Consider the following 23,702-nt stretch of genomic DNA (forward strand, 5'->3'; position numbering starts at 1 on the left):
AAAAGGCCTAGTGTGAGATCGACACAAGTGTATTCACATACATACCAAAATATATCAATAACATCATATCAAAGATCAAAATATTTAAAAATTATAACACTGATATTTATGCACGGACACATTGATGCATATTTTAAAATGATGCACATTTTATAAACTTTCCTACCCATCTCCGCTACACTCCAAAATTGAGTTCCCTAAAACTCGTCCATCTGAATCACCATTTGTGGACAAGCGACCACTGATTTGCAGATAAATTGCCACTGATAACACTTTGTGCACAAACCACCACTGGTATGTAGGTATACTGCCACTTGTAACATTTTATAGACCAACCATCACTGATATGAAAATATACTGCCACTTACTTCCATCTTTCAAAAAGTCCTACCCCATGGATGTGACATGGCAATTTCACTTTTAAACACATGTGAATCACTTTAAACACTTAGGCATGTAGACATGCTTACATAATCACAATTCTCTAGTCATCACTTTAACATGTTTAATCATGCTTGCCACATTAGATCACAGGTCTCAATATTCACATACTTATATATATCACATGCTTGAATCACCAAATATATAACATAAGCCATGCAACACGTGTCGTGAGAACGAGATCTACACATACATCATTATTTATAACAATAATCACATCATATCACATATCTCATGCGTTTCACAAAATGTATTTCGGATAGAGTCACTTACTTGGGTCCTTTGTAATGAGTTTTTCAACTCTTCTTTGAATACTTAGGGCATGTTTGGTTTGACAGAATGGCCATTCCATTCCGTCCTTATTCTACACGCTACAGTGATACATTTGTTTGGTTAAAATTTTACAATCAAATCACTATTTTGTACAGGATCTATTACGCTTAAACACTACATATCCATTCAGAGGGTCGGGCTCTGAATGCCTATTCAATGCCTCTCGTAATAGCTTTTTCAGACGAAAATCTTCTCTCACCTCCGCTCATCATTTTGGTCACAATAGCAAGAAATCTTCTTGGGTTTTGCATAAAATGCATAGAAGGCTCTCTATTTTTGGATTTTGCGTGTGGCGAATTTGCGTGTGGTGAAAAATATGGAGAAATTGATGTTGAAGGTGGAGCTTTCCAAATAAATGCACATGTCTCCCACCGTGCATCCTAGCGATTACGGGAATAGCGATGCTTCGATCAATTATCAGCGATTGTTGTTAGTCTTCTTCCCTTCGCCATCATCTCTGGTTTTTTTAATAAACAAAATCTATGAAATATTGGATTTGAATTTTTATCCTACCAAGCTTTTAGTGAGTTTGCCTTATCTTTCCTTTTAATAAACTAGAAGTTGAACTTTGATGATCAAGATCTTTCCTTTTCCAGTAGTTTATGTTTTGGCTTTGTTAAATTGAATACCCAAAGTCATGATATTTAGTCAAGAATATGTTGAATTGCCTGTTTGGGTATGCTTTTTTTTACATAAATCTGAAGCTTTTCAGCTAGATTTATCATGAATAATTATCCATTTTGGTCAAATAGTTCTAAGTCCTTCAATGCCTATCCAGTGGGTGACTTTGATATTGAATCAGGTAATACCAAAAGAACTAGAAGGTATAAAGTTTCTTCGTTTTACCCTATTTGGAATGATTAAATCCTTAGATAACAGGCTTTACGACTATTATAAGTTACATCCACTCTTTGTTTTATTTATTTCTTTGGCATAGGTTTATCACCATATGAGCATCACTATAGGATGTTGAGAAATTATGGGAAACTTGATGAGGGGTTCAATAATTACTATCCGTATGCCAAGCTTAAGAATCTTGTAATGGTTGTTAAGCATTCAATTTATACAAGCAGTAGTTGTAAGAAAGTTGATAAAGAGGATTCTTGATTTTTGGAGCCATAAAATGGATTATGTAATATGGCTTCTTGAATTATGTGTTCATTTTATAGTTTATGTGTTCCTTTGGATTCTTCTATTGATTTGGGGCTTTTTTTGGTAATTTTAATTTTTAATTTTGGCTCTTTTTGTTTGTTTTGGGTTTGATGTTCAATAGCATTTCATGTTTGTAATGAAAAATGTGTATAGATATTATTGTAGGCTATCTTTCATTTTTCTAATGTTAAGGGAGTTTTTGGGGCTAACCATTCATGGGTATCACAGAACTGGAGATTAAAGGTGTTGTTACTGAAATCCAAAAGGACAGAAACACTCCTCTTGTGCCAAAGGTTTTTCTTTTTCCCTTCCATCTGTAAATGCATACTATCTAACCTGCAAACTTGTTGTGCTATTATTTTTTCTCTGTTTATTTTTATTTTTAATTTAATGTTGTATTCTTTACTTAAAATTAAAACATTCAATGTTTCTCTCATTGATAACTTATATCTTGGCTTAGAGGGCGTGATGTATAGCACATTATAAACAAAAATACATTCACTCTCAAATATGATTTAGATTGAATTTTTTACCATCTTAATCACAAATGTTTGCAATTTACTAAAATCAAGCCAATGTACAAGATGTCTATTATGTTAGTCCAAACTTGGAATAAACTCTTGCTGTGACTATGATTCAATTAACCTTCCAGAAACTTTTATGATTGCTCATATCAGTGACAATAAAGAACTATCCTTTACTTTTTTTCTGGAAAAAGGAAAGGAGTCCGATTTTACTTGCATGCTTTTCAGCTTGAAGCCCTCACCCGTTTTCTATGTTTTTTTTTTCTCCTAGTACTAATTGCACGCAATTCTGATATCCTCTGTGACACAAACATTCAAGATGGTTGGGATCAAATAGTTGTACATAATGTGAGAACCTTTCTTTCCAGAGAGATGGGAAAAGAAATCTTTGACTGCACATGTAATACAAGTTACATAATGTATTAATAATTTTTGCCTCTATTGGTTATCAGATGAAATTAACTTTGCATGTTGCATATTACCATGCCATCTGAAGTTAATATCCTTATCTTTTGTTCTTTTTCCATGTCTTCACCACAGAAAATTCTCTAATATGTAAACTTTCAGATTACAAGAAGCTTTATAGAGCATTCTCTATATTGGGTATAGTTTTTAGTTATAGTATGTATTTAGTATTTAAAGATAAAGATATTCACTGATTCTATATGTAAAAGTAGGTTTCTCGACTTCCCAATGAAAAGGAGACAATTTATGGAGCATTGGACAAATGGGTAGCTTGGGAGATTGAGTTTCCATTGATTGCAGCTGCAAAAGCTTTACGAATTTTTAAGAAGAGGAGCCAATAGTTGCGCGTTATTCATGTATATTGGTATTCTTGCTTTGTGTTTTCCAACTTCTAAAATACATTTATTGATGCAGGGAAGCTTTATATGTTCAATAATTTTCCATTAATATATATTATTTTAAAATGGCCTTGTATTATCATATTAAATTCTATAAAATACTCTCAATTAGTATTATAAAGGAGCCTTAATGCTATTCTTTGTGAATAGGTACTTTCAATCAGTATTCTTTGTGAAGTTTGGCACATGTAAAAATGAAGTTGCACGAGAGTTTGTGATTACATACATTAAATCTATATTATCCATTTTTACTTTTATATGGAATTCTTATATTATACACATCTAGCAACATAAATAAATTAATAAAAATATGTCAAAAAACATATATACAACATAACAATTTCATTAGTTCTTTTGGTAAACTTCAACATCTGTGTCTTATGAGTAAAAATATTTGAGACAAGATATTCTTTAAATTACTCTTTTAAATTATTCTTTAAGTAATATATAGATTATGGCATATATGCTAAATTATTTGTTTTGCGATATTTTAGCACATTAAATATGCATTATATTTTAAAAATAATAAAGTAGGCTATATATTATTTTTTTGTAATATTATATATTATTTTTATTAATTCATATTTTAATAATTGTTATATTAAGAATATTATTAAATTATATATTATTATTGTTAAATTATATTTAATAATAAATTTATTAAAATATGGTTAAATTATTTATTATTATTATTAAATTATATTTAATAATAATCCTATTAAAATTTAATAACAATAATCATCCTTCTAGCAAAATTTCTACTAAGGGTACTCTGGTCATTTCAGCTTCTTTTCTTATGTTATTATAACTTTATTCTATTCAACCAAACACAAGAATACTATTACAGATCTATTCCATTCCATTCAACAGAATAATTGAATTGCTATTACAGTTCTATTCTATTACAGTTTTATTCCATTATAGTGAACCAAACGTGGTGTTAGTGTACTCACAATTAATTATGTTTAAGTTATTAATATAACGAAAATAATTATATAACATATAATAAGTAGAATCGATCCCACACCTTTTATTTAGGATTCTAAATACTACAATCCTTAGTATCGATTTTGCTTTGATCTAACTCGAAAGAGCTATCTAATACATGAATAATGCTTATTGGTTAGGATCCGTTTGAAAATAATTTACTACTAATAAATTGGTTACTAATAGCCTCACCAACACTTACCGCATAGTTTTGGACTCTCGAAAAGATGATTTCCAATGCGAAATTAGGGGTCTCCCCTATGATTATAGTTTGGTCCTTCAAAGATGGTAAGAAACAGGATTAGCACAAAAATAATTCTATTTTTTTCCCAATATCCTATTTTTTTTCAAGTTTTAATTAAAAAATTAATATAATATTGACGTCACTTTTTTTTCACTTAAACAAATTACATTATGCTACATTATATGTTTAAAATAAATTTTTTTTAAAAAAATCTTTAATTAGAAAATGAAAAAATTTTAAAAATAGATAAATAAACAATTAATTAATTAAAAGTTCATTAGATAATTTAACATTATTTAAAATATTAAAATAATACAATTTACGCTTAATATTAAAATATTTGTTGCATAACGGTAAAATAGAAATGATAAAATTCAATAGTAAGTAAAAAAAACTCATTTATCTGGCTAAAAGTTATAATATTTTATTAAAATGCACCAATTACGTTATTTAAACATGAAATAATAATTTCAACACATAATTTAAATATAATAATTTGAGAAATCAGAACAAAATATAAATTAAAAATATATTATAATTTTTTAAAATGTGTTAAATAATAAATAAAATATAATTTTCAATAAAAATCATTGAAAAAGATAAATAAATAAATAAAGTATATTGAGTCAATTTATGCTTTAATTTTACCCTTTAAGTTGCAAATCAATCTACAATAACTTAGATGAAATGTTTTTATTATTAGTTTGGAAATGGTTAAAGATATAATTGTTTTTAATTTTAAGATATGATACTTTTTATATTTAACACTTTCTCTTTTACAAAAGATTTTTTATATTCAAATTAAAATTAATGGTAAAAATATAACATTTACATTTATCACATTAAAAATTCAACAATGTTTGCATTGTCAAAAGATTAATTAGAGAATAGAAATAATTAAGTCAAGATTTTCTTGCAAGTATAGTCGAAAATAGCCTATAAAATGCCTCTGGATTCTTACTCTTGGGGCAACTTTAGAAGGAAAGCAACTTTGGAGAATTCGGCATGGTGTTTACCTACAGAATCTACCTCTACTTCCGGTTTCGGCTCTTGCTTCGGGAGTTTTGGTGTGGATAAGGCCCATTGCATTGCCCATATGGCGAAGGGGCGTATGTCCAATAGAGATCTGTATTGATCATCTATGTTCCAAGCTTCAGGAGTTTGAAATGAGTAACTGTTGACAGAATTGGTAAGAAAAAGAAGATTATTCAACTAGCCATTAAAAGGAGGAAAACCATCTTACCCAAGCCCTTCTTCAGACCAGGCTGCTTCAAAGATTCCACATGCAGTATGAAATGCCATATCTACCAAACCTTCATGGATCATTGATGCAGCCACTGCATATGTAACACCAGATCATATTTCTCTTGATTGCATTGATGACATATCAACTGTTCCATCAGGCAGCATCCCATTTACAGCCCCCCGCTTTCCACATTTCACTTTCAATACATTATAATTGTAAACCTTGTCCAGTGTTCTTCTTGCTTTATCTTCATCAACTACTGGCAATAGACCACATGCCCTTGCATACCTACAAACATCTTCTAATTTATTCCTGCATTATCAAAATAATATGAAAATGATTTAGCTGGGTGGAAAATGCACATGCAACAAAATGAACAAACATATGTCTCAGGCCTACATGGTTCCATTCCAATTAACCAAAAGCATCTGAAAGTAACTGCTGAAAGTAGAAGTTATATCCATCATGACACACTATTGTCCAGCCAATTGATCAGACTGTATAGATGAACTTGTGCGACTGCCACTGTTATCATAATTGAAGTAAGAGCCATTCCACAATTTCTGATACACTTCTTTTGCCTTGAGAAACTTGTACCAAAAGTAATCTTCAAAATCCTTGTCTCCTACTTTGCATGCTAGGGTAGATGCAGCCTGTAAGGCTGCCACCCATAGCCCACCACTATAGCCACTTATACCAGATATATACCATATGTCATATGTCTGATCGGGAAAGCCTTCATTCTGAATCATCCCATCACTATCCTTGTCAAATTGATCCATGTAAGCCATCGCAACATAAACCGAGGGCCAAACAGATTGCGCAAACTTCTTGTCACCAGTGGCAACAACATCCCTGTAAACTTGAAGAACGAATTTTGGATTCAAGTCTTTCCATCGATCGGTGTTGTAAAGGCAATATACATTTACTTCAAACCATGGGTCATCAATTCCAATATCATGTGGAATAACACCAAGAACCTTCCTTGAAACCAATTGTCCATCATGTACAAGTTTCATTTTATTAGAATCATGCATCAGTATAGCGGCTGTAAAGTCTCTCTGGATGCTAAGCTGAAGTTTTGGAAATAACATGATTAGAGCAAAAGACATAAAAATGAACGTCATAGGTGTTCCACATGTGATATTCAGTTCCTTCAAGATAAAAGGAATTGACCAATGTTATCTTCTCCTTCTTGTAGCAAATTTGTTCCAAAAGCAGAATTCGACACATTTGGAGTGTGCATTGTTTGCTCAAGTATAGAAGTCACCCTTCCCAGAATGTCAGTGGTAGTATCATTTTGACAGGAAGTATCAATAATGCTTTTGAAACCTAACTCTGATCTGTCAAGGGAACAATTACTTCCTCTAATGCTTACGGAACTACGGACTGGAGGTGATCCATCTGCACAACTAACAAAAAGGGATTGAATTAGTACAAGTCATTCTTAAATTAAATTCCAACAATTGAGTGCAATATCTAGGCACCTGTCCATATTGTTCACCCAGAATTAAGATAATAGACCTCATTGAATAATGTGACAGGGTACCTGTTGAGGGGATTCAGAAATACTAGACCATGTTAGCATAAGCAATTGCAAATAGTAAGTCTGAGCTAACCATTCAGGAAGCCTCTTGTTTTCAAGTGTAGGCCTTTGCCATGCTTCTATCAGTGACTCCCAATTGCTATTCTCTATGTTTCAGGGAAGAAAATGAAATGCCAAAATAAGTACAACAAGCAATTAGTTTGTGAGAGACTGGTAAACTAAAAATTTGCTAACAGTCTTATTTTCTAAAAATTTATAGAAAAATAATTACTCTTATAAAATTAAAAACCATGACTAACATAGTGAGAACAGAGAATTAGTACCAAGAATGGCATCATGTGCAATATTTGCTGCAGCATCCACATCAGTTCCATAGAATTTCGTATAACTTCTGTATATACATACACCTATTCAATATGCAGCTAATTGCTCATCTTTGTTGCAAAAGTATTTGATCACACCTGTGATAAGTCTTTCCACCTAAAAAGTTTGCTACAGGGCAGTCCCATGCCAAAGAAAAAGTAACAGTACGTACAACATTAGATGGAATTATCATAGCAGCTGCTATGGCTGCCCCAATTGAGGACCATGACTTTGAAGATACTGGCTCTTCAGTGGACTCGAAATGCTTGAAGGAACCATGCTATAAAGAAAGTTTGAGAACTCTCAACTTAACTGAAATTATACCTAAAAACTCGAAGCAATTGGGAAAAATGCAAGCAGCAAAAATCAACCAAAGAGAGCCAAAACATCTTGCTGGCCTAGTAATTTTAGAACCATTGATAGGGGGTTGCGCGCGGACCAAGATCGAGTTGCCAAGTCACGGGAAACTCCTACGAAAAACCCTAAACAATCAGATCTGAAACGAAATAGAAAATTAAAAGATTAGAACTTTGAATTTCCAGATCTGAAATAAAATCCCCAAAACAGCAAAGAATCAAATTGAGAATAGAAATAAGTGTTAATAAGGGTTCTTGAAACCCTAAAGGAGATTGCGATTCTGCCCAATTGAACACCAAGATAGTTTTCCCCAAATTTCAGCAATCTAATTTCACCCAAAAAGAGTAAGGATGAATCGGCAAGAACCCTAGAAATTGGGGATTTTTGGCTGATTCTTTAAGATAGAAAAAAGGCTGGAAACACAATAAGAACAGCAAATAAATTAGATAAAGATTCGGCACAAGCAGAAATAAAGAAAGAATTGACAGCAAGAAATTAAAAGATAAGTCCTGAGAAGCCTTGAAATCCCAAAAGATCTCACAACTCCCTTCAAACGGCTCTAATCTCCCCTCCAAAGAATATCAATGGCAAGAAGAAGGCTGAAGATGGCTCCCACAATTAAAAGATTGTTACAACAACTTCTAAAGAAAACCCAAGAGAGAATTCTTGGAGAAAAAAGTCAAAGAGAATTCTGCACTTAAACAAATCTGAAATTTTTGATATAATTGAGAAGTTAATAACAAGGTGGCCGGCCAAGCCTTTATATAGGCCCCTCAAGAGTTTTCCTAATCTAATTAGAAAACTAAAATAAAAAAAACTCCTAATTATTTTAATATGGAAATTCGGCCAAGGGTCTTTATTTGAGACTCTTGAACTAAATATTTACATAAAAATTTAAACTAAGTAAAATAAATAAATAAATAAATATAAAACTTTACAACTTGGGCCAGTTTGACAATTTGGCCTGATTTTCGACTAAGTATGGGTGGATTTCTTGATTGGGCTTAGAATCTTTTTATTGGGCCTTGCCTTTAAGAATTTGGGATTGTGATCAATCTCCTACCGAAATTGAATCGTTGATGCTCGTAACGGAGATCCAATGTGCTTTGGCTGTAAGATTTGGTTTCTTGGACCAAGATTCCCTAGATTTGAAATCTTGATTTTCCCGTTCTTTCGTGTACGCATCTAAGGTCTTGCTAACAAACTCCTGAATGGTCCCATTTAGTTTGGAACGCATTTGTCGGGCCTTTGATCTCGTATCATTCCCCCTTCCTCAAAAAGATTCGACCTCGAATTTGAAAAATCAAATGGGGACAAGTCAGCCACATTAAAAGTAGAACTTACATTGTACTCACCAGGTAGATCAATTTTATAGGCATTATCGTTGATCCTCTCGAGTACTTGGAAAGGCCCATCGCCCCTTGGGTTCAACTTAGTCTTTCTTTTTGTAGGAAATCGTTCTTTCCTCATATGGACCCAAACCCAATCTCCGGGTTCTAGGACAACCTGTTTGCGCCCCTTGTTTGCTTTGTTGGTGTTGGCATCATTTGTTTTGGCTATTCGTTGCCTAGCCTTCTCATGTAAGAATTTCACCAACTCAGCTTTCTGTTCGCCATCTAAATTAACAATGTGTTCAAGTGGTACTGGCGCAAGATCAAGTACCGTTAGTGGGTTAAAACCATAAACAAGTTCAAATAGAGAATAACCAGTTGTAGAATGAATTGATCTATTATATGAAAATTCAACAAACGGTAGGCATTCTTTCCAGTTTCTAATGTTCTTTCCCACAACAGATCGTAATAAAGTCCCTAAGATCCGATTAACTACTTCGGTTTGGCCATCAGTTTGGGGGTAACATGTAGTGAAATAAAGTAATTTAGTACCTAGCTAACCCCACAATACCTTCCAAAAGTGGCTAAGGAATTTGACATCTCTGTCAGAAACAATTGTTTTAGGGATGCCATGAAGTCTTACCACCTCTTTAAAGAATAAGTCTGCCACATGTGTAGCATCATCTGTTTTGTGACAAGAAATAAAATGTGCCATCTTTGAAAACCTGTCAACAACAACAAATATACTATCTCTTCCTTTCTTATTTTGAGGCAAACCTAGAATAAAATCCATGGATAAATCTACCCAAGGTGAAGTAGGAATCGGTAAAGGAGTGTAAAGGCCATGAGGCATTACCTTAGATTTTGCTTGTTTGCATGTAATGCACTTGGAACATACCTTTTTGACATCCTTTTTCATATGTGGCCAATGGAAGTGTTCTTGCAAGATGTCTAGTGTTTTGGCCACTCCAAAATGTCCCATCAAACCCCCACTATGGGCCTCATGGATCAATAAGTCTCTCATGGAACACTTTGGTATGCATAACCTGTTTATACGAAAAAAAAAGCCATCTACAAGATAAAATTTTTCAAAAGTAGTATGTCCACAATTCTTATAGATATTTCCGAAATCAGTATCATCATCATATAGCTCCTTAATATGTTCAAACCCTAAGACTTTAGCATTCAATGTAGTTATTAAAGTATATCGTCTAGACAAAGCATCTGCAACTACATTATCTTTACCTGTTTTATATTGTATCATATAAGGGAATGTTTCAATGAATTCTACCCATCGGGCATGTCTTTTACTCAACTTAACTTGTCCCTTTAACCATTTAAGGGATTCATGATCTGTGTGTATGAAAAACTCATTAGGCTTGAAGTGCACGAACCAATGCCAAGAGTTCTTTGTCATAAGTTAAGTAGTTTAACTGTGCACCATTCAATTTCTCACTAAAATAAGCAATAGGTTGCTTATCTTGCATTAAAACGGCGCCAATTCCAATTCCTGAAGCATCACACTCAAGCTCAAAAGTATTAGAAAAATCAGGTAATTTGAGAAGAGGAGCAGAACATAACTTATCTTTCAGGGTCTGAAAAGCCTTTTCTTGGGTTTCACCCCATTTGAAACCCACTGATTTCTTTATAACCTCTGTCAATGGGGCAGCAATAGTAGAGAAATCTTTCACAAATCGTCTATAAAAACTAGCTGAACCATGGAAACATCTCACCTCAGTTACTGATTTAGGAGTCGGCCACTCCTTAATTGCCTTAACTTTGTCCTCGTCGACATGAATACCTTGAGCACTAACTATGAAACCTAAGAATATTAGTTTATCATAATAGAATGTGCATTTATCAAGGTTGGCAAATAATTTTTCAGCTCGCAGAATATCCAAAACGGTTTTAACATAAAAAACATGATCATCTAATGTCTTAGAGTAAATTAAGATATCATCAAAATAAACCACTACAAATTTACCCAAGTGAAGCCTTAAAACATGATTCACTAATCTCATAAATGTACTAGGTGCATTAGTAAGGCCAAAAGGCATAACTAACCATTCATACAATCCAAATTTTGTTTTAAAGGCTGTTTTCCATTCATCCCCTTCCCTTATTCGAATTTGATGATAACCGCTTTTTAAATCAATTTTTGTAAATATGACTGACCCTGTAATTCATCAAGCATATCATCAAGTCTAGGAATTGGATGTCGATACTTTACTGTTATTTTGTTGATTGGACGGCAATCAACACACATTCGATACGTACCATCTTTCTTTGGTACCAATAAGACAGGAACGGCACAAGGGCTTAGGCTCTCACGAATGTACCCTTTGTCTAGTAATTCCTCAACTTGCTGTTGCAATTCCTTTGTCTCCTTGGGATTGCATCTATAGGATGGTCGATTTGGTATTGAAGCTCCGGGTACTAAGTCAATTTGATGCTCAATCCCTCGTAAAGGTGGTAAACCTTTAGGGGCCTCACTAAAAACTTCCTCATAATCCTGCAAAAGAGACTGAAACACACTAGGCAAAATTTCGTTAATGTTAGATAGAGATAAATAATTTTTCCTAAACCTCACAAGGATACAAGGCTGTTTATTGAGTAGGGCTCTCCTCACATCTTTTTTTGTTGCCAAAAAATTTTTCCCACTCATTTTACCACTTGAGGATTCGCTCACCTTTGAGCTTTTTAAATTTTGACTTTTTCCACTACTAGCCTCTTTTCTCTCTGTCTTTTGTACTTGTTCTTTCTCCCTTACCCCCTCACAAAATTTCATCATCTTCAATTGATCTTTATATACATCAGTAGGATTTAAAGGAGAAAAAGTGAATTTTCTACCTTTAAACATAATGGAGTATGGATTAAGTTTACCTTGGTGTGTAACATCGTGATCAAATTGCCAAGGTCGTCCAAGGAGCAAGTGTGCCGCATGCATTGGGACCACATCACACCATACTTCATCCTCATAATTACCGAGCTTAAAAGTGACCAAGGACTGTTTCGTAACTTTAACTTCGGAGCATTCATTAAGCCACTGAAGGTGATATGGCTTAGGGTGTTTGGTACAAGGCAACTTTAAAGAATCCACCAAATAGCTACTCACTACATTCGAGCAACTCCCACTATCAATAATGAGTGAACATAAGTTACCTTTAATAAAACACCGAGAATGGAAAATATTGGTCCTTTGGCTATCATCATCTTTCATCTGAATGTTAAGGGTTCGGCGAACTACAAGGCATTGAAAATTAGCAAAGTCCCATTATTTTGGTGGTTCGACCAACTCTTCGCCATTATCACTGTCATCCACAAGTTCTGGCATATTTGGATCTGTTTTATCAGAGTCGAAAGTGTACTCACCATTATCTTTCAGAAGAAGTAATCTCGTGTTAGGGCATTCCTTACTATAATGACCTCGCCCTTTGCACTTAAAGCATTCAATCTCACGAGTCCTCTTCACATTCGAATCACCTAAATTGGGCTGCTTAGAAGGTGTTTGTGTTTTAGCAGGAGCCCCTTTTTTCCAATCTGACTGTTTACTTCCATTACTCAAAGAAGACTTATTAGTAACAAAAGGTGATTTTGAACTCTTAAAATCAGAATTTGAATTGTTACCTCGGTAATATTGTGAAGTCGAGAAGGAACCAAACCTTTGTTCCTTTAGTTGTTGCTCGATCTCAATGGCTTTATGAACTGCTTCTTCCAAACCAATGTAAGTTTGTAGCCTTAATGTATTAGCTATCGACCTGTTCAAACCATCAATAAATCGAACCATAGTTTCCTCATCCTCCTCCACATTAACTCTCTGAATGAGCATCTCCATCTCCTTAAAATATTCATCCATTATCCTACTACCTTGAACAAGTCTCCTAAGCTTTGTTTTAATCTCTCTGTAGTAGTGAGGTGGAATGAACCTTTTCCTCATAATTTGTTTCAACTCATCCCATGTCAAAATCTCACCTTCATAATTCCGATGACGATTTACCCCAAGTTGAGTCCACCAACTGAATGCATAATCTGAAAATTCCAATGTTGCTAATGCTACCTTTTCATCATCTGGACATTTATAGTGCCGAAACATAAGCTCAATCTTAGATTCCCATTCACAATAAGCTTCTGGATCATTCTTACCACGAAATTGGGGAATTGTGAACTTCGGTTTTGCCAAAGAAGGTTGCCCACGATCATGAAAATCATCATCCATTCTAGGGACACGTCGAGAGTCGCGCCTATGGGGCTGGTTATCCCTATCTTCCTTGATTGGATCTCGATATTGAGGTTATTGATTCAATCGTACCTCATTCAAAGTAGTATTCAATGCTTGAAGTGTAGAATTTATTTGTGTGATTGCAGCAGCATGTCCGTCTAACTGTTGTTGGACTTTCATAAGTGTATCATTATGGTCATCTTTAGACATTTTCTAAAAATCTGCAAAAAATATACAGTCAACACTAAAAAAAAAGTTAGCAAACCTCACCGTTAATCACTCAAAAAGAAAATCAAATTCTCAATGAGGTAGAATTCAGGCTTGTGAGTTCTTTAGTAGAGTTTATATCAATCAATTAGAGAGTGTATGAACCGAACTACCAAAGAATCCTAATTTGCACTAGGATGCCAAAAACGGACGAGACACCAACTGATTTGTGTTGCACCGAGAAAGAATTGTGCACACTTTAAAAATCCTACTAACACAAGAAACAAGAAGGTATTAGATAGTGTAAAGGAAAAATAAAGGCAAACAAATGAAAACCTACAGCTAAGAATCAATAAAAATTGCTGAAAACAGAAAACCCGAAAAACTGCGGAGTAACTTGACAACTTCGTTTGAGGTGTTCCCGATCTGAAAAAATCCCGAAATTAAATATGGAATGTCCTTAAATATTGAATTTTTGATCTGGAAAGCTTGGGCACCAAACTCAACCCACTGGATATTTTTTTAAATTTTTATTGGATTTCATATTTTTTTGATTTTTTGACTGATTTTTTTGCGGAAATAATTTTTTTATATTCAATCACAGTGCCAAAAATATGTATGTAAAATTTCAGATCAATCGGACAACATTTACCCACTCAGATGAATTTTTTTGAAAGATTTTTTTGGGTAAAACTGCTGTTTTTATTTTAAAAAATTGAGATCAGTTTAGAAATCAACCAAGAACACCCAAAACACCCAAAATATGATACCATATGATACGGTGGTTGCGCGCGGACCAAGATCGAGTTACCAAGTCACGGGAAACTCCTACGAAATCCCTAAACAATCAGATCTGAAACGAAATAGAAAATTAAAAGATTAGAACTTTGAATTTCCAGATCTGAAATTAAATCCCCAAAACAGCAAAGAATCAAATTGAGAATAGAAGTAAGTGTTAATAAGGGTTCTTGAAACCCTAAAGGAGATTGCGATTCTGCCCAATTGAATACCAAGATAGTTTTCCCCAAATTTCGGCAATCTAATTTCACCCAAAAAGAGTAAGGATGAATCGACAAGAACCCTAGAAATTGAGGATTTTTGGCTGATTCTTTAAGATAGAAAAAAAGGCTGGAAACACAATAAGAACAACAAATAAATTAGATAAAGATTCGGCACAAGCAGAAATAAAGAAAGAATTGACAGCAAGAAATTAAAAGATAAGTCCTGAGAAGCCTTGAAATCCCGAAAGATCTCACAACTCCCTTCAAACGACTCTAATCTCCCCTCCAAAGAATATCGATGGCAAGAAGAAGGATGAAGATGGCTCCCACAATCAAAAGATTGTTAAAACAACTTCTAAAGAAAACCCAAGAGAGAGTTCTTGGAAAAAAACTCAAAGAGAATTCTACACTTAAACAAATCTGAAATTTTTGATATAATTGAGAAGTTAATAACAAGGTGGCCGGCCAAGCCTTTATATAGGCCTCTCAAGTGTTTTCCTAATCTAATTAGAAAACTAAAATAAAAAAAAACTCCTAATTATTTTAATATGGAAATTCGGCCGAGGGTCTTATTTGGGACTCTTGAACTGAATATTTACATAAAAAATTAAATTAAGTAAAATAAATAAATAAATAAATATAAAACTTTACAACTTGGGCCAGTTTGACAATTTGGCCTGATTTTTGACTAAGTATGGGTGGATTTCTTGATTGGGCTTAGAATCTTTTTATTGGGCCTTGCCTTCAAGAATTTGGGATTGTGATTCATCTCCTACCGAAATTGAATCGTTGATGCTCGTAATGGAGATCCAATGCGCTTTGGCTGCAAGATTTGGTTTCTTGGACCAAGATTCCCAAGATTTGAAATCTTGATTTTCCCGTTCTTTCGTGTACGCATCTAAGGCCTTGCTAACAAACTCCTGAATGGTCCCGTTTAGTTTGGAACACATTTGTCGGGCCTTTGATCTTGTATCAACCATGCTCAAGTATCTCTTAGGCTTTGCTTGGTAGAGTAGAAAGAAAATTGGAAAGATAGAAAAATAAAAAAAATCTGAAAAATATTTTTTCTAGAAAAATAAAAAGATGAAAATATTTTTTTTCTTTTAATAGGTGTGTTTGGTAGAGAAGATGAAAAAATAAAATGTAATTTTCTTTTCATCTATTGCAAAAATTGAAAAATAAGATAAATGAAAATGAAACCTTCAAAAATGCGTAATTTCAAATACACACTTCTCTTATTTTCTTCCCTCTTATCATTCCAACTTGAAAGGATTAATTTTTATGCATTAGAATAGAAAATGATCATCTTTCTTATTTTTTTCAAGCATATTTAAAACTTATTTTTTTTCTACTTTTCCACTCAACCAACTTACACCCTTAGACACAGGCATCACATCCACAAATATTTAAGAACATAATTATTCTAGGGCGGCAACAATGTCAAGAAAAGCTACGCATGATTGTATTATTGCTAAGCAATGAGCTTGTGGACTATATTGTTTACAATCAGGGATTTAATTTGCATTTGTGGTTGTGTTTTCAGTCACGTCACGTTTATCGCGACCGTGAGTATAACAGATGCTATTGTGATTGTGATTTTTTTTAATTTGCACAAAGTTCAATAAAATATAATAATTAATATTTCAAGCATATTTGAAACCCTATTTACAATGCAAAAATAGGGGAATACGTATGCTTCTAATATTGCATAGACATAATACAAACTTATGGCACGTTTGATTGGCATGAATAACCAAACGATTCTTGGATGATTCGACGATAAGAAATTATTCATTAGTTTATGGAATTTCATTCATCTCCCATTCCACCTTCTCTCGTAATAGCCATTTCCCACAAAGTTTCCATTGAATAAGGAAAAAATCATAACCTCCCATTCTTGCCCTTTACCACTCTCTCTCAGCAAACACCTCAAGCCACCACACCCCAACCCTGTCTCTTTGTTCTTGTTCGATTATTCTTATCCCACGACAATCACCGATAGAGATCTCGACATTGTAAAAAGCTTCCCCAAAGTTGAGCAAGTAAGGTTATTATTCCCTTCAATCTCACTTCCATTGTGAGAATTTCATCTCTTTGCTTCTCTGCTTGTATTTCGCTCGTAGAGAGCTGTGAAAAAAATGAGTTTTTGAAAAAAAACTTTTGGTCGATTGGTTGATCGAATTGTTTTAGGGTAATTTAGGGTTAGAAATTTAAGCTTTTTTTAAAATTGTTGGGCATTTCTGTTTATTGTAAGGGATTTCAGGTTGCTTGTCTCAATAGCAAGGGATTTCAATTTTAGGTTGGAATTTGTTGCTTGTGGTAAATGGGTAATTGGGGTTTTGGATTTTGAGTTTTAAATCAGTTACAGATTTTTTGAGCAAGAACAAGAAAAAGAAAACAGAGGCAGAGGAGATGAAGAAATCGTTCAAAGATTCTCTCAAGGCTTTGAAGCTAATATTCATTTTGCCAATACCTTATAATTTCTTCTTTCTTTTTTCTTCCTTGATTTTCTATAGATGAGCATGGTCAGTATTGATTCATGATGATTCTCTTTTTTTCTTCTCTAGATAGCAAGGGATTTCAATTTCAGGTTGGGGTTTGTTGGGATTGTATCTGCAAAGACTACAAATTTCTTCTATTCGTTAATTGCTCTATTAGTGCATTAGTGATTTCCCTTTGGATTCTTCTCTTGATTTTGGTTTTCCTTTCTTTTGTAAGTTTAATTTTTTATTTTTAGATTTTTGGTTTGTTTTGGGTTTGAAGTTAAAATTTTAACAATAGTGAAGTTTATTATTCTCCTGCTTGGATTTGCTTGTTTGCTTTTTTGTTTGTTTGGGTGGGAGTTGTTGGAACTAGCGTTTTTGAGGTTTGGTCTGATGTGATTCTGGTTCATTTCTTCTAAATAGGTTGTTTTATATTTAGATATAGAGTTTATTTTTCATTTTATTAGTAAATTTGCCTTTGCTTTGCTTTTTTTTTTCAATTTTGATTCTGAGATGTTGGGCTAGTTACAGTGCAAGTTGAACTAAGCATTTTAGTTGAGAAAATAATTGAAGTTAAATTAAAGAGAAATTCGACATATGTGCTAATATCATTTGTTTATTTTTGAATCTTAATGGTTAGAGAATCATAATTGCATAGAGATTTAGCTATTATTTCAGGTTTTTGAACAATGTTGAACTTATCTTTAGCTTTAAATATGTAATGCCAATTGCAGTACTAGATTGCTTTAAGATTGTCAATGTCTGAATGCCGCTCTTCACTTCTTTCAGTTTCATGTAATTTCAGGCTTTGCTGCATTTTGCATGCTTATTTTGAGGATAATGTAGGTGATTGTGGTTGTTTTTGTCTTGTTTTTCCCCCTTACAGTTACCGTTTGAGTTATTTTGGGTGGTGTTATTATTTGTCTACTTATTTTGTTCATGATGTCAATTATCAAATGTACGTGAAATTTATAAATCTGCATAGTAATGAAGTAATCAATTTGCCTTTTCCCTAAATATTGAGAATGTTTATGGGCTTTTAGTTTATCTTTCTTTTGCTTCTAAAAAATATTCCATGTATGTTTTGTTTAGCCTCAAGTTTGCTTCTATTTGTATTTAGGTTCTGCAATTTTGATCTTTTTTATATCCTAGGAAGGTTGTTGAACTATGGATAACAGAGTGGATGAGGCTAGATCATTGTGGAACATGGTTTTACATACACACAGGCGCTCTATCTCAAAGCGATTGTTTTCTAGGATAATTTATTTATTTGATCATTATAGCACACTAGATAAGAAAATAGAGGTATGCCAGTCACCATCTCAAATGCCATACACGGCCAATTTGATGTGTTCACTTGATATTACTATTTTGTTTGTGAGCATTTGTATCAAATGAAGCACAATTATGTTGGTTTTGAGTTATTAGATTTTTTAAAGGTATTTGCAGACATGGAGGAGTTATGTGTCATACAAGATGAAAACATAGTCAAGAAAGTAGCTTGTGCCTTTCAGGAACTCGACCAAGAAGACAAGTAGAAGTTGGTTCTTAGAAGATACATGAACAAATAGAAATACATCCACTTTAATGTCGAATGAGTTAGAGTGAAAAGATATACATCAGATGAAGATTGATGTTCAATTCAATGACTGCATTCTCTTGGCATCAATGACATAATATGAGTATGTAACTGTTGTGTTGGACCTTGCCAATTAGGTATTGCAGCAACAAGGAATATTATTCACTTTCCTTGAAATAGGCAGCATACACTTGCATGCTATATGAATAGTTTATCATTCCTGGGGGTTGTTCCCTATATATAAATGTAACTTGGATGTTGTAAACCTCTTCTCTAATTTCTAGGGATATATATGTTGTGAGATGGTCGAAACGGGTTTTTGCTGTTAGTGTAGGATATTGTTTTGAGATTTTTATCCTTATAAGAGCCTTATGTCTTTATATCATCATTGATTCAATTGAAATATTAAATAGTCTTTGAAGAAGTCTCCACTATGAATTATTAGTTATTTTCTAGGTGTCATCATAGTGTTTCTAGAGTGGTATAACACAAATTGATGACTATGATGAGTGCTTGCAATGCTAATGCACTAATGGTTGATAATGAATGTAACACCTCAGATTTTGGGGTTAGAAGATTTGAGGTTTGAAGTAAGGGTCAGTGAGTAGGTTGAACAATTGGGTTAGTTTCCAAGTTTTAGTGTCAGAATGGGCCTGCTAGTCTGGTGGTTGGTTGTGTGTTAGTTCGCCTTTGGGTTCTAGGTTTGAATCCTTGTGTGTGTTTGAGGGAATAAGTTTATTTTAGATTTAGTTTTTGTAAGTTGCGAAAATATCTATTTATTGTTATTTTAATTTTTTTAAAAGAAAATCCCAAAAAGAGTTGCACGTTCATTTTCTTCTCCTAGATTTCCTTTATCACGTTCTTGGTTTTTTCTCCTTCCTTCTCTCTCTGTCAATTGGAACTCTGTTCCTTAACTTTTACTCCATTTCTTTTGCTTTAACTTGAAATTTTTTCGACAGTGGTTCTGGAACCGGTGGATTTGAGGCGTTGATTGTGTGGGCATTTTAATCGTGTACCAGGTGTAGGTTCGAAAAATTTTCCTTTTCATTTTTTGAAATTCTAATTTGTTTCCATGAAATTCAGAAATTACGAGTCTATTTTTGAATGGTTTAGTTTCGATGACAGATTGTTTGGAATTTGGTTATATTGTAACATCCCGAAATAGGGCCTAAACAAAAAAGTGGTTCGAAACTATGAATTTGAGATAGAAAATTTTATTGTGATTAATTTTTATGATTTACCGATTGATTTGATCCATGTGTTAGAATACCGATAAGAAATTTAAGCGATTGCATGTGTTAATTGCATATTAGGGTTTAATTGAAAAAATGGGTAAATATGAGCATTAGATGATAAATGATTTAATAGAAGTGCATAATTGAACTAGAGGTCCTTAAATGGTAATTAGACTATTAGATTTTCATGGACAAAAATGGGCATGCATAGATAAAAAATAACTAAAGTTTTAATGAAGGGCATTTTAGTCATTTGGTAATAAAAAGAATTAAAAGGGAAAAAGATGGCAAAATGCACTCATCTTCTCCATAAGAGCCAAAATTTCAAGGGACTCCATAGCTAGGGTTTCTTCACTTTCTCAAGCTCATAGTAAGTGCATCCAATCCCGGTTTTTAATGTTTTCTATGCTTTTGGAGTCCTCGTAGCTCGATTTAGCTTATTCTACCATTAATTCATGTTAGGGTTCCTATTTAGAAAAATACCAATAGGTGAAATGTGTTTATTTTGATGTTTTATGGTAGAATATAAAGCTTGAAATTATGTTAAACAACTTTTTCTAGGCGAATTTAAGTGAAAACGAGTAAAACGACATAATCGGTAAAAATACCTAATGTTCATAAGTAAATTTTAGAGTGGGAATTTGATGTTGCCATAGAAGGGAAAGATGTTCATCATGTCATAAAACATAAGAATAAGGGATGAAGTTTAATTTTCGAGCTTTGGGGAAAAAGTATAACTATGCAAAAGTTTAGGGACAAAATTATAATTTTGCAAAAGTTCGAGTCAAAGACTGTTTTGATGAATGTGAGTATTAAATAAGCTAAATTTGCTAGTATAGATCAAGTTGCTAGATTTGATCGTATTTTGTACCGAGGTAAGTTTACGGTAAATAAATGCAATATTTCAATAATTATTATGAATGTTGTTATTTTCCAGTAGTTATGTACTTATTTCAAGAAATTATTTAATGTTGACTCTAGTATGAGATGATAGAGAATCAATGTTAAAAAGTCCCGTTGAAACATTAGGAATGTATCGGATACAAATGTCATGGCATTAAGGGGGATGAGATCCCATGTAAGACCTGTCTGGGACATGGCATTAGCATTATTGAGGTTATGAGAGGTCCCATGTAAGACCATGTCTGGGACATGTCGTTGGCACCGAGATGGGAGGTCCCCCGTAAGACCATGTCTGGGACATGGCATGGGCATCGATATGAGTACTCTCATGTAAGACCATATCTGGGATATGGCATTTGCAGTACAGGAAACATCCCATGTAAGACCATGTCTGGGACATGGCTTTCGCATGTTATTATTAGACAGGAGACCCGAGTATCCTTAGTATTCCAAGTGGTTCAATGGGCTAGTAATGTTACATGAAAGTTCAGTAAAAGCATAATAAGTAGATTCAGGTGAGTTATAAGGGTTAAAAATATCTTAGTTTTTAGTAGAAAAAGAAATTTCAACAAGGGAGGAGTAAGTTATAATCATGAGTTATTTAAGTAAGCAAGTAAGTTAACAAGTAAGAGAGTAAGTAAAGAAGAAAGTAAAGACCATGATACTTGATGATAATTTATGAGTATAATTATTTATGATAAATGTTGTTATTTAATTGCTTGTAAACTTACTAAGATTTACGCTTACTCCCTTTATTTTATTTTTTTATAGTATCGCCAAGCCAATTCAGGGATCGTAAGGACGTCGGAGATCGTTTCACACTATCAGCAGATCATCTCGGTATTTTGTGAATTGGAAAGTTTTAAGTTATGACCTGTATAGGGACTTAGTCATTTTGTGTGTGTCCTTATGATATGGATAATAAATAGCATGTAAATACTCGATAATGATTAGTTATTGAAATGGCTATTAAGAACATGTTTCGGTGTTATGTATGCCTAAATGATAGTTAATACAAAGAAATTATAAAAGAGTAAAAATTTGCAATGTAATAGTTTTTGGACAACAACATTGATGTGATGTTGAAAAATAACCAAGGATAGTAGAAATGGAATTAGAGAGTGAATGAGATATAGAATTAAAACTTATCGAGTCTATTTTCATATGAAAGAAATGGTGTCGGCAAAAGAATTTTATATTTTGTAATATTTGAATTTTAATGAGATAGGGTCAGAATGGTTTTTGAAGTTTCTTGTTCTGACTTTAGGAAATCATTTAAAATTGTACAAAAAGAATTATGAGTTATAATTGTATATATTCCTTAGTGAGTCTATTTTCAATAAAAACAAGCGGAAGCACCATATGAAGCCCGTACAATGAGATAATTGATTTTTAGTGAATAGAGGTCAGAACCGTTAGACAGTGAAATAGGGGAGACTTTAACGAATAAACTGTACTATTTGTCTGACCTAAAAATTCTAAAAATTTTATGATAAGAAGATATTTGAGTCTAGTTTCAGGGAAAATTTACAGATCTAAATTTCGAGTTTTGTAACTCGAGTTATAATTAAATGAGTGACTGTTATGGAAGTGGACATTTTATTGTGAATAGTGAAATACTTTATTTTGAGTTGTTTAAGTATTCAGAAAATTTTTAATGCTCCTAGTTTGGACCCGAACCATTTTCGTTGCATGTTTTAGGGTCTCAAGGGTCCTTTTTAGGGACATATTGATTGAACGTAAGAAAATTAATTTTAGGGTGTGTTTGATAGGGGAACCAATTCCGGAATTGGTTTTACATGTTTTCCAGTGTTTGGTAGCAGGAAAATATTTTCCTTTTGTAAAACCAATTCCAAGACACAGGAAAACCTATTACAAAATTTGGGAAAATGTCTTATGCCCTTCATTTCGGTAAGACATTTTTCGTTTTCTCTCCAGCCTTCTAATACCTTTATTCCTTCATTTCCTTCCATTTCCACACCCCCACAAGATCTGTCGACTAATTTTCCCCCACAATACATTCTCTCCGACCACCATTTCCGTCAGATCTGTGGGAAATTTCAGGTAAGACATTATTTGATTTTTTATGGTTTTATTTTCAATGTCGAAAAAGACTTGCTGGGTTTGTATTTTCTGTTTCTATGTTATGCATTGTTCAGTTGTAAAAGGGTTTTATGCACGAAATTGGGTTTTATGCTGGGTTTTATGCATGTGTTTTCTGTTTCTGTGCTGGGTTTTATGCACGAAAGGAGTGTATTTTCTGTTTCTATGCTGGGTTTTATGCATGTGTAGTTAAACTGTTATTGGTTGTTTTTGTTGGATTGTTTGTGCTACATTGTTGGTTTTGACCTGTTCTTGTTTGCTTTGTGCTCCTACACGACATGATTATACACTCCTTTCCTTTGCCTCCGCTAAGTGTACGATTCCAAAGAGGTAGAAACAAACAAGGAAAAAGACTGTAAATTCCAATTTGGGAATAAATTTAGGCTTTTTATTTTCTTTCCCCGGCATTAAAGAAGAAAATCCCCCTTCAAAAGTAAAATTTACCTACCTACTACTAAATTCTAATATACAAAGAGGGTCTGTCTATAAATGAGGTCTTCACTCACTCTTCACCCTACAATCAAAGAGAATTTGGCCCCTTCTACCCACAATCAAATATTATATTTCATCCCCCTAAACCCTCCT

The 23,702-nt window shown here is 33.4% G+C and overlaps 1 long non-coding RNA gene and 1 pseudogene across 1 annotated transcript; one reads left to right on the top strand and one right to left on the bottom strand.

Moving 5' to 3' along the window:
* The first annotated feature begins 813 nt into the window (after positions 1–813).
* On the top strand, positions 814–3,358 carry LOC121213650 (uncharacterized). The gene is made up of 3 exons (XR_005909032.1): positions 814–1,203; positions 2,155–2,219; positions 3,128–3,358. It is a non-coding gene; the product is annotated as an uncharacterized lncRNA (long non-coding RNA).
* A 2,143-nt stretch (positions 3,359–5,501) lies between these two features.
* LOC107921477 (non-lysosomal glucosylceramidase-like) overlaps positions 5,502–23,702 on the bottom strand; it is a 96,373-nt pseudogene continuing 78,172 nt past the window's right edge.

The sequence above is a fragment of the Gossypium hirsutum genome, chromosome D01, assembly GCF_007990345.1.
Source record: "Gossypium hirsutum isolate 1008001.06 chromosome D01, Gossypium_hirsutum_v2.1, whole genome shotgun sequence".
In the NCBI taxonomy this organism is placed as follows: domain Eukaryota; kingdom Viridiplantae; phylum Streptophyta; class Magnoliopsida; order Malvales; family Malvaceae; genus Gossypium; species Gossypium hirsutum.